Source organism: Rhipicephalus sanguineus, chromosome 1, assembly GCF_013339695.2.
Source record: "Rhipicephalus sanguineus isolate Rsan-2018 chromosome 1, BIME_Rsan_1.4, whole genome shotgun sequence".
Lineage (NCBI taxonomy): Eukaryota > Metazoa > Arthropoda > Arachnida > Ixodida > Ixodidae > Rhipicephalus > Rhipicephalus sanguineus.
In genome coordinates this window covers 20,019,151-20,031,223 of record NC_051176.1, presented here as the reverse complement: position 1 = coordinate 20,031,223, position 12,073 = coordinate 20,019,151, and positions in this window count along the sequence as shown.

Here is a 12,073-nt window from a genome sequence, read left to right as displayed (position 1 = left end):
CCAGAAAAGGGGAACAGACCACCTGAATAAGCCCACGACACGACCCTGTGCTTTTCCAAGGAAGGTAGACTAAATTATTTTTGAAAATGGCAGCGAACGGCAGCATTACTTAGTTGAAAGGGGCATGAGCGAATCGTCATCCTCAACTTTAAAAAATTGAATCCAGTGCGCATCTTTCTCCCTATAAATAGAGTTCAAAAGTTGCCTGTGCGTGAAAACGAAACCGAAACCGCGTTGGCAACAGCCTCCCGTCAGGGGAGTGAGATACAGTGTCATCGCCATCACATAATGGCGACAGAGCACGAGTTAGCGTCGAATGCTTTCGTGCTCGACTGAGCTTTGTTCATCGTATTTGTGCCCCTGTGAAGTGGAACTAGTGATGTCCCGCTGTTATTATGAACGTTCATGTCAAGCGAAAGTTATTTTGCACGGTGAAAATAACTGCGTCGCGTCCTTTTGCGTGCTCAAGACCTGTGACTGCGAGTGCCGCAAACAAGGGCAGGAGACCAGCTGTATGTCGACCAGGAAAAGTTTCCACGGACCGAAAGCGTCAAAATATCTGGATCTCAATGTCCGGTCAGCTGAAGCTACTCAGTGTGGAGAGAGCGTGTCTAGGTTACGACCCTGGATACGCACGCAACCAGGCGTATCCAGAAGCTATCTTCAAAGCCAGGAAAACTGGACTGCAGAAGCGCATGAACTGCCAGGAGAATAAATTTACTGTCTCACTCTCTGCTTTTGTAATTGTCAACGTAGGGGAACGAGAGTTCTTATTGTGCACTCGCAAATACTTGGTCAGCGTTCATATACGAGTAAAGAAGGTGATTTTTTTTTCTCGGACGGAATCAGAAAGTCGTCGTCAGATGCGGGGTCGGTGTAAAATTGCGTCGTATAACGAAGGTTTTTAATACATTATTTTTATGGGGATTTTGCCGGGACGAAACCGATTCGTCGTGAAATGCGGGTCGTCGCAAATCCGGGGGACGCATTATCGAGAATCCACTACTAAGTTTAGAACCCAGAAACATCATTGAGGTACCACGCACAAAAAATATTTTCATGTATACCCTTTACTACAGCAAGACGGTGAGATGGGCTAGTTGGTGAACATTCATTTTGAAGCACAAAGCTTATAAGCGCACATAAAACGAGGACCGAAGATACAAGAACTATATAAGAGCGTCCTGTCAAGTTCTTATATCTTGGGTCCTCGTTTTATGTGCGCTTATAAGCTTTGTGCTTCAAAATGAATACCCCTTACTAATCGAAATATAATATTGACTTGTTCGCTTGATTGTTCTGTTATACTGTTACGTGAATGACGACTCGGTAGACTGTAGTCCGTAGACTATTTACACGATATATTCAAGGGCGTGCGCAGAACTTTTTTCAGGGGGGGGGGCAACCGCTGGGGGGGGGGGGGGGTATGGTAGGTTAGCACTAAAAAGGCACTATTTATGGTCTGAGTTACGCACGTGCGAAAAAAAATCACAACAACGAACCATTGGATTGGAGAATACATTGAATTTTGTTAATGCACAAATAACTAAACGTAATGAGCGAAATGCGAAAACATAGCACCGCTCTCAACGTGGTAATTTTGGCGCAACGCTAGAAACATAAAAAAACATGGTTTATCCCTCTGTCATAAGAATCGGATTAACACGAAAGTAAAGCGTGCCCTTACAGAAGTAACTGAATGTTCACTATACATTGATATAAGAGAGTTTGCACAATGTATATTGATGTCTGGCAGCTGTGGCACCGTTTAACATGTATGCACCGACTTTGATGATTGGTGGTACATCTCCATCCCGACGACTAACGTCCATGCTGATAGATTAAACAAACCCTTGTGGTTGCTGTAGTAGTTAACAGTGAAAGCGTAATCATAGAACGAGGTGTGATAACCAGAAGAGCGTCGCATATTGGACGCGGAACTTGGTCGCCATTCCGCGCCATGTTAAAATGTGATTGAATACCACGGCCGGACTAGAGGTAAACGAAAAGCGCGTGGTGCCGCCCCGGTAGCCCGGCCGCGATTTTTCTCGGGGCGAGCGCGTGAGTGGGGAACGCGGTGTTACAGCCAGGTGACGCAGGCGCGCGTCGCAGAGCTATTTTTGGTTTGGATTAGCGTGATGCTGAGCTAGGTCGACGCTTTTACGACGCTTGGGCAAAGGTCACCACCTCGCGGTGTGTTAAGGCAGTGACAAAATTGAACTTCTATTGAAAACGCGCCGAATGGGACGGACGTGTAACGCGTTGCAGGTGCTAATCGCGCGGTCCACAGTAATGACGAATTACATTCTTTACCGCTCCCAGAGGGCAAGACCACCCCGCCGACCGGGAGAGTGGTAGATATTAAAGGCGCGTTTGTAAAGTCGCTAGAGTCTGTGACCGTGGCGCAGTGGATAGCGTGCCCGGCAACTGTTGTTGCGGACAGAGCGGTCGTGGGTTCGATGCCCGTTGACGGAATATCTTTCTTTGCCATCTCATCGTGTATACTTTTTCGACGTCATTTCCGTGACGGAAATATGTCACTGTAATCTTGATGGACCCCGGCATAAAACACTTTCGTGTTAAAAAGACAGAGGAAAGAGTCAGAGGGGCACCAAACTACGAACTGTTTATTGCCGGCAAAGATTGGAAACCGAGAACGCGTATACGCATGCGCAGTGGCGTGAAACTGTGACGTCAGCATGTCAATACGTAAGCTGTCCTTTAAGAAGGATCTCTCAGATTGGTACGATACAAATGATGTGCCACTGACACAGGCGGACCCATTCCTTGAAATATGAAACGCTTCTAAAAGTTATCTCGACGTTTGGTCTCTGCTCTTGCCAACAGTCTTAGCTTGCTCGAAACGTGGCGTACATGAGCATGCCTTAACATGCACCGGAAGATGCGCAGCATCACTTTTACCAATACTATTGGCCAAAGAAGACTCCCATAGGAAGAAGGCTTGATTGTGCTTTCAAGAGGGACGAATAAAGCTATTGATTTTCCTTTGCTCTGTGTTACTGGTCGGGCCTTAAACTGGGCCTAAACTTTAAGGTGGTGGTCACCTTTAATGATATTTGATTGGCTGATCTTCTGATGGCATTTTTGAATAACCGTCGCAACTGGCTTGTTAACAAACTTTTTTTTTCTAACGCGAGCTAAATCTCGATAGCCAGTACAGTCTGTGCTGAAGCTCCATGCAAACCCTGTGCCACGGTTGTACTTAAGCTCTAACCAAATGAGAAATGAGTACAGTAGGTACTGCAAAGTTTGTCCTTTTTTGTAAATTAATTTCTGCTTCTGAATATATAAATATATCCTCCGTCGTCAGTGTCGTCACTTCCTACGAGTACTCATCATGTCGCCTTCATACACGCTGTACTTCACGATTCTTTTATCAGGGTTTGGACACATTCCTAAAAAACTAACATCCACATGCAGTAGTACTTTATTTTGAAATGTTAGCGATACGTATGACATTGCCGCAACATTAACTAAACATGTAAGCAACATAAATACATGACTCCCGAAAATGGTAAGGCGATTTAATTTGCATGAAGGCCCGCATGAAGGCCTGCGGTTGTGAAGGTATATTCGACGCCTTATAAGGACCAACAACAAGGGCAATACTTGAGCTCCACAACAAAGCACAGCATGCAACTTGTACAAGCAAGCTTGCTGAATGACCGATATAAAAGCATTGTTTGGGAGCTTGGGTGGTGAGAGGTGCGACGCCATGGGATATTGTTACAGTCTTTTAACGAAGTGTAGCGGTAATGATTTCTTGCTAAATGTAGCCGTCACTTTTGTGAGAACTAAAGTTCTCGTGTCAGACTGCGTAAACCTCTTAGTTCAGGAAAAGAAAACATGAAACTTGTATCTCAGAATTATTCGCTATCTTCAAGAGCCATCCCAGGCACAAATATTTATTTTATCGTAACAGTTCCGGCTGGCGGTCCAGCCGTCTTCGGAGTATGTAATTGAAATGACATGGCCCAACCTGCTGCACCAGGGCCGCCCGCCCAGTTTGGTTGCCGAACGAGAATTTCAAAAAAAAAAAAGAAAAAAGAGAAAAGAAAGGAAGAAAGAGAGAAGTAACCAAGGCAGCAACAGCGACAATTGCTTTGTTGGGGCATCCGTCAACAGCTGCAGAACGAGGGAAGGAAAGAACAGCGGTAGGAAAGACGGACAGCCGCCGGAGGCGGGCGAGGTGGCCGGTTTATCCCTGTCTTCGCAGGGTAGATAAAAAGGCGGCCTGAGCAAGCGACCAAGGAAAGGGGAAAAGAGAATTGTCGCTTCTACACATCACACGCATGGTCCAAGTTCACATGGTTCCGCGGTTAGCCCGCGGCGCCGGGCCGTACACACACAAGACCCGCTCCAGTTTTGGGAAAGCGTTGGCAACGATACAAGGCTAAAAGTACCCCCCCCCCTCTCTTTCATATATATATCCCGAATTCCAGGGGGGGGCAGATGCCCCCCCTTGCCCCCCCTTGCGGACGCCCATGGATATATTTACAGTAGCGGTTGCAGCGCTGACCGGTTCAGCTCAGAGCCCGAGCGGAGAGAGATCTTCCTTCTCTTCCTACGGCGCACACGCGCATGGTTCGAGGGGCTGGCAATGTGCATGTAGCAATATGACCTATTGCCAGTAAACAGTTTAGTTGTGTAACTGCACATATGGCAGCCCAAATGACTGAAATAAGAACTAGTACATGCATCTTCTGCTGGCCTTCTACTTCATTTAAAAACCCTGCACAACATTACTGAAGACCTATGAAAATGTCACTGTCTTGCGTTTACACGCAATGCCTGTGCATTGTTTTGTATTGCATTTGCATTGTTTTGTTTTGTATTTTCTTTATCTTTAAAGATATATATAATTTACTTGCCTGAGTGCACTTGGGTATCAATTGCATACCTTGGTGAGTCGCTCTGGGCCCGCACCCTTATGCTTTCCATCACACTTAGGCATTGTTCAGCGCTCACAGGTTGAAACTGCGCAATTTAAAGCTAAGTTTTGAATGCAATTTCATTTCTAGCATCTTCAGTTCGTGTCGTATTGGTGTATATTCAACTTTAACCCTCATATCAGAGGCAATATTACTTTTGGCAGCTTCATTTGTAGCAACATAACGTACTTAACTCGAGCAGTTGTGCATACCAGTCGTTATACTGACGCAGACACTTGGGCTAGTTGGTGATAACTTAACTTGGCCATCTGAACAAATCTAAAGGGATGCTCGAGTAAGGAACAGACACGTAGACGCCCTTCCTGTGTACGTGTCCCTTCCTTATTTGAGTGTTGCTTTGTGCTTGTTGTTTCAATCTGTGAGCACTGTACATTCAGGCACAACATACGTATAAGGGCCATAATATGTCCACGACAGGATCCCGTTCTGGATATCCTGTGAATCTGCAAAAATGTTTTTTTTTCAACATCTGTCGGACCTCCGATTGAGCTCCAGCGGAGATTCACGGATCTCCACTGGATATCCATTACATCCGAAACGGATATATACTGGATTCCTGAGGGATATCTGTGGTTGCTTGGGATTACATTTGTGCTCGCATGATTCAGCAAGCTATATTCAAGCGTTGCTCGACCCAGGAGGAACACGCTAACGAAAGTTACATATGATATTCACATCATCGCTCCGTAAAGTGCACTTCGTTTCGACAATACTGACGTATATGGGCTCTAACGTGAGTGCTGACGTTACCTCTAAAGGCCGAAACATGTACAACGTTTTTGCCGGCGTTTTCTGGCGTTGCGTCCCTCGGCGTCGTCGCACCAACGCCGTCAGAGAGGGCGGCAAACCATATGAAGAGCGTTAACTCAGCGTCGCACAGTGTGACCAGAGGGAATGAACCTGACACCTCGTAAAGCAGTGTACAGTTTCCGTAAATGGACCAACAAGATATATTCCTGATTATAGCTTTTATGTCTCATTTGCAGCTCTGTGGTGCAAAAAAGAGTCACAGTGCCGCCGAAAAGTCTTTTTTTTTTATTTGACCTGTAGCGCCAGCTATTCGCATTAAGAAGAACCACAAACTCGTAATATATGGCCTCTGAGCTTGAAGCTGCCGCACATCTTTGAGGCCACGTATTCGGCCAATACACTCATTCCTGCTAAGCCTACCTATGAACTTGAGTACGACTCTCGGAAAGAGTTCAAGATATCACGAGCGCTTTGCTGTCGAAGCTTCTAGGGAACAAGCTAAGTCAAATACAAGCATCAGTTGAGAACTTAAGGGCCACACAGCACACGGCGACGACTTATTAGATCCGAGGCGGGCGGCAGCCATTTTGGCAGCAGCGACGATGCCGTTACGTAGCGGAAGTCACTGCCAGCCGCACGCTGATTGGTTCTGCGTTCATCGAACTGCTTCCGGCGTCGACGCTCGGCAAAAACGTCGGCAGAAACGCTCTATATGGTTCGGCCTTAAAGACCGAACCATATAGAGCGTTTCTGCCGGCGTTTTCCCGGCGTTTCGTACGCCGGCGTCCCTCGACGTCGACGCTACCGGTGACGGTGGCCCAAAACGCCCACCTCTGGACGGTCCAGACATCACGGGCGGCAGCGTCGACGCCGGAAGCAGTTCGATGGATGCAGAACCAATCAGCGTGCGGCTGGCAGCGACTTCCGCTACGTAACGGCGTCGTCGCTGCTGCCAAAATGGCTGCCGCCCGCCTCGGATCTAATAAGTCGTCGCCGTGCACTGTGTGGCCCTTAAGTTCTCAACTGATGCTTGTATTTGACTTAGCTTGTTCCCTAGAAGCTTCGACATCAAAGCGCTCTTGATATCTTTGAACTCTTTCCGACAGCCATACTTAGGTTCATCGGTAGGCTTAGCAGGAATGAGTGTATTGGCCGAATACGTGGCCTCGAAGATGTGCGGCAGCTTCAAGCTCAGAGGCCATATATTACGAGTTTGTGGTTCTTCTTAAAGGGATGCTGAAGTGGTTTTACAATTCGGTAAAACTTTGTTGTTAACAAGGACCAACATTATTGTCGACGATGGCGTAATTTTTTTCGCTGTTGTGGCTGCAGGAGCCTTAAAATATGCGAAAGAAAAGTTCGTCTTGCTCCGCCCACGCGAACGCGCCGAAAGTGTGGGCGTGACCGGAACTACGTCATCGTCGGTAGTTTTCGCCATGGTGATAGAATAACAGGTGGCCCGACGCGCCGCTCCGCCAATGCGCCGCGCGTGTCACGGAGGTGCTCGAGTCGCCGCCGCTTTTCCGCAAGGTGGCAGCAGCAGGTATACTCTGGGCCGATATCTCCGCTCCGGCGCATTTGAAAGCATGTGGCCAGTGTGCGTCGCAGCCGCGTCTCGTGCAGCCGCGTCTCTTCCTTTCTGCTTGGTCATCTTCGATAAATGCGGAGGCGTCCGTGGGTGCAAGCGTCCGAAGAGCAAGAGCGTCCCTATGTTACGCAACCAGCGTCGCAAAGTCGCAATCAGCCTTCGAGTCATGATCACGGCCAGATCACTGTGGTCGTGATTAGGTGATCCCACGGCTTGAGATCCACTCTGATGCGTCGCGTTTGTTGCGCTCTGTCAAACCAACGTGCGCCACCGCATCGGTGTGTCCGCTCACTTTGTAAACTGGAACCACGGCTGAAACCACGGTGGCTCGATCTGTGCCGCTGATGCGGCGGCCACCATGGGACGAAAATGCTTTGCTCCAAATTGCAAATCTGGCTACAAAACGTGCAAAGAAAAGCTGTGTCTTTTCTCCGCGCCGAAAGACGAAAAGCGACTGCAGCTGTGGAGAAATGCAATTCCATGGAAAGACCGCCAGCTACAGTCCTCCGACATGCATACGATAACGTGAAAACCAAATGCTTTTTTTTACTCTGTACACTCGCCGGTAGGAATTTTCACGCTTTCGAAAAAAAAAAAAAAAAAGAATACGCGCACGTCTCTTGCAATCGCCACCCTGTGACAGTCATATCGGGACTAGAGCTGTGCACGGGCCGCATTTCCGAGCCCGAGCCCGGCCCGGGCCCGCTGACTTTGTCGAAGGCCCACCCGAGCCCGACGGCAAAGGGCTGCGAGCCCGCCCGGCCCGGCCCGACGTACAAACACACAATCCCGGGCCCGGCCCGGCTTTTTGAAGGTTCGCTGCGAAAACAAAACATCGTTTTCCGGTAATTTGGCATTTTATTGAGCATATCAAATATGATCAAACGACGCACGACCAACAGTCTCTATTACACAGATTACAAATTACAAGTAGACGGCCTCATGCCAGCAACAATAGAGTTCGCTTGCCAAAGCCGTCACGTGTATGGGGTATGCCCATGCAAGCGTGAGCTTGCACGAAGGCGATCTACGTCGCGTCGCTCGTCGCTGTCGCCTGCATTTTCACTCATATGGGATTTAGCCTTAAATCTAACGCGAACAGTCGCGTGGCGCCGTCACTAGCTCAGGTGGTGTTACTTCTCTGTTTGTCGGAGTGCAACAGAGGCAGTGCTTTACCTGCTCCCCTTTTGTGTAAAGTAGCGAATGGAAAGGAAAAGCGGTAAAGGGCGGTCGCGGAAAAGGCGCTGTATGCGTGCTGGAAAGCGATTCCCGCTCATTCTCTATATTTCGGGCTTGAGTCGGGCTTTGTGCAGGGCCCGAGCCCGGCCCGATAAAACTCCAAGAGGCCCGAGCCCGGCCCGGGTCCGAGGTGAAAATACGATGGCCCGCCCGAGCCCGGCCCGCGGGCCGGGTCGGGCTCGGGCTTTCGGGCTACCCGGAGCCCGTGCACACCTCTAATCTGGACTACCCGCGTCGATTAAAAAATTTTAGGCTTCATAAAGCCTGGCGCTCTTACTTTTGCGGTCGAAGCTGGCAGACAGCCACTACAAGCTAGTAAAAACACAAACAACCATTTAAAGCCACAAAATTAGCTAGAGAAACCGGTTTTTACAGCACAGCGAGAGCTTGCGGTGCGCGTCTTTCGGCCCCAAAACACGTCGCGTACCTAGCGGCGGCCGCGGATAACTCGAGCAGTACGGCGACGCGCTCGCGGCGCTGGATGGGCCACCTGTTTTATTCTACCACCGTGGTTTTGGCGGAGCCGTGGCCTCCGTGACTACTTCTGGCTGCGCGCGTTGGTGGAACTAATCGCGAAGGCCATGCTTTTACAGAGCTGATGGCGCCGATGACGCGGCACACCGAAATGGACGTCACCGCCTTCGCTCAGCAGTTCAAGAAGCCCTGCGGCTGCAGCCGCTGTTTTTTTGCCAAGAAATGCCATTTGCGTTCACTTCTGTGAAATCTTACATTGCTTTTCGTATTCAGCAAGGATCAAACTATGATTACACATTCCCAAGTCATTTTTTTTAAAAAGTGCTTCAGCTTCCCTTTAATGCCAACAGCTGGCGCTACAAGTCAAGTAAAAAAAATATACCTTTTGGCGGCACTGTGACTCGTTTTTTGCACCAACTGCAAATGAGACATAAAAGCTATAATCAGGAATATATCTTGTTGGTCCATTGATGGAAACTGTAGACTGCTTTACGAGGTGTCAGGTTCGTTCCCTCTGGTCACACTGTGCGACGCTGATCAGTTAACGCTCTTCATATGGTTTGCCGCCCTCGCGGACGGCGTTGGTGCGAGGACGCCGAGGGACGCAACGTCAGAAAACGCTGGCAAAAACGCTGTATATGTTTCGGCCTTAAGTTACCCTTTAAACGCCAGTGTTGTCAAATAGCCCGGTAAGCGCACGATGTGCACACAACTACTATACTTACAAAAACACGTCGATCCACGTCGTAACGCTTGGGATGCAGCACAGAACTACTCGTTGACTGCTTGCATGATACCGATTCCCACTAGAACTTGTATCGGCCGAATTTTTTTTATAACTACGTTCTTGAGCTACACAGGCATGTCATGGTCAAAAGCAATTTCTTCGTGAGGAACTCTTTGCGGTAACCATGTGTTGATACATAACCGTGAAACAAAACTCTGTATTTCAGAAGCGGCGTCCAGAATATTAGTCCTTTTGAAGATAGGTATCGATATGTTGTTGGAATCCTGCCGCCAAATTTCTTTCAGAAATGACCCATATGTGAGATATGGGAAAGGTCTTCTTTCAAATGTCAAGGTTAGCCCTCTCTCTCCCCTCCCTCCTCCTCCTCGCTCCTGCCTTCGCCACTGTCCTGGCCCTTGCGGGAGTAAAATTTCGTGAATGCGGCCAGTTAGCTCAAGCGACCTTGAGACCCCTGATATAGCGGAACAAGACGAAAGCTCAGACGTTAAGAATGTGGGCACACAAAGCAGGCTGTGCATGTCCAACTCGCGTCGCATGACCACTGGGAGCCGTTACGGAGCTAGGGAAAAAGAATGTGTCTATATTCGCAACTCGGGGCGCTGCGGAGTCTGGCATGGTCTGGCCACACTGTGTAGCATGGCGGATTGACGGAGGTCCCGCGTCGACTGTCTCCGACACAAATATTAACTTTTTTTTGCAGTGTGACTGCAGTTCGCGATGTTTTGTAGAAGGGGAGCGGGTTGTCGATGCTGAACATGTAATTTTAGTAGGAACCAGTGGTCCTGCAAGTGCGAGTGGCGTGCTGGAAGTGGTCGCGTTGTGTGTTCAAACATCCGGCGTGACTGCGGACCCACACGAGATCCTTGTTCGAATCGCCGGTGTTTTCCGGGAGCCCTCCATCACTGAAGCGAAGTGCTTGTGCACAGCTGGACTGTCCGCAAAGTGCAAGCACATTTCGGCTGTGTTGATCCATTGTTTCAGATAGGTGAGCCGCGGGGGCGTAGCCAGAAATTTTTTTCGGGGGGTGGGGGGGTCAACCATACTTTATGCATGCTCGTGCGTGCGTTTGTATGTGTGCGTGTATACATACGCAAGCAAAACTGAAAAATTTCGGGGGGGGGGGTTGAACCCCCCCAACCCCCCCCCCCCTGGCTACGCCCCTGGTGAGCCGTGACTAGTTACATCGATGCGCATGGTAACCTAGAGCAAGCTCACTGCTTCATAGCTTTTGAAGCAAGGATGGCATAACGTAACTGGCTCTGCTCCTATTCCGAACTTGATTTTTTTTATTTCCTCTAACGCAGTTCGCGTTTCACCATTCATCGTGTCCGACGCACTAGGCGCTGCTGCAGACCAGCAGTTTGGGATAGCAAAAGGGGCGATGAAAGGAGTCTGTTGCATTACACAGACACAACTCACATTTTATTTTAAACGTAGTCAGAAAAACAACAACAACAACAATATTCTATGGGGTACCATTGCACACTAAGCGTGTAGCTAGGAACTCGGACGCGAACTCAATTCACTTCGTCATGCGGCCTAGTTCAGCATGCTTTGCAAGGCTGCGGCAAAGCTGCTCCTCTATTTTGGCGTTTAAAAAATTCTGTTTTCCATTTTACACTGAAGGTAAATTTATGGTGACTGCTGCTTCGCCTAGCCGCAGTTAATGCAGTAGATTACTCTCTGTTGATGTTGCAGAAAGAAACGACGAAAAGAAATTGCTGGACCCCTTTACAATAAAAAACCTTCGGACATCAGGTGCACATTTGAACTGTTGTGCATGGCCTTATCGTAATTAACAGCTGCCTCTCTCAAAACTATGTATTATTTCATGCACTAATTTGAGACTAGGCAGCAGTTAATTTTTACAATTTTTTTCTTCTGAGTTGTGTAGTGCATATCATTTTCATCCTAACTGCCCATTATTGGCAAAAACGAGTCGCATACATGGGAAAGGATGCCACAATTTAGGGGCTTACACTTACATGCAATACATGATCATTGCTACATTTCAAAGCAGTCTTTCTAAGGGCATCTTACTATAATCATGGATTTTGGCCACTACAAATCACTATTACATAAAGCTGCCTGTTCAGTGCTGGTTGAGAATATTATATTGATGAATTTTGCAACTACAACTTGTGTATCTCAGCTATGTTTTGTTACTAAAAATGGATCCTGGGCACTAGATAGCACACACCGCAGGTACATAAAGCTTTCTGTTCACTGCTGGCTTAGAATATTATGCTGATGAGTTTTCCAATTGCGACTTGCGTATCTCAATTATGCTTTGTACCACAA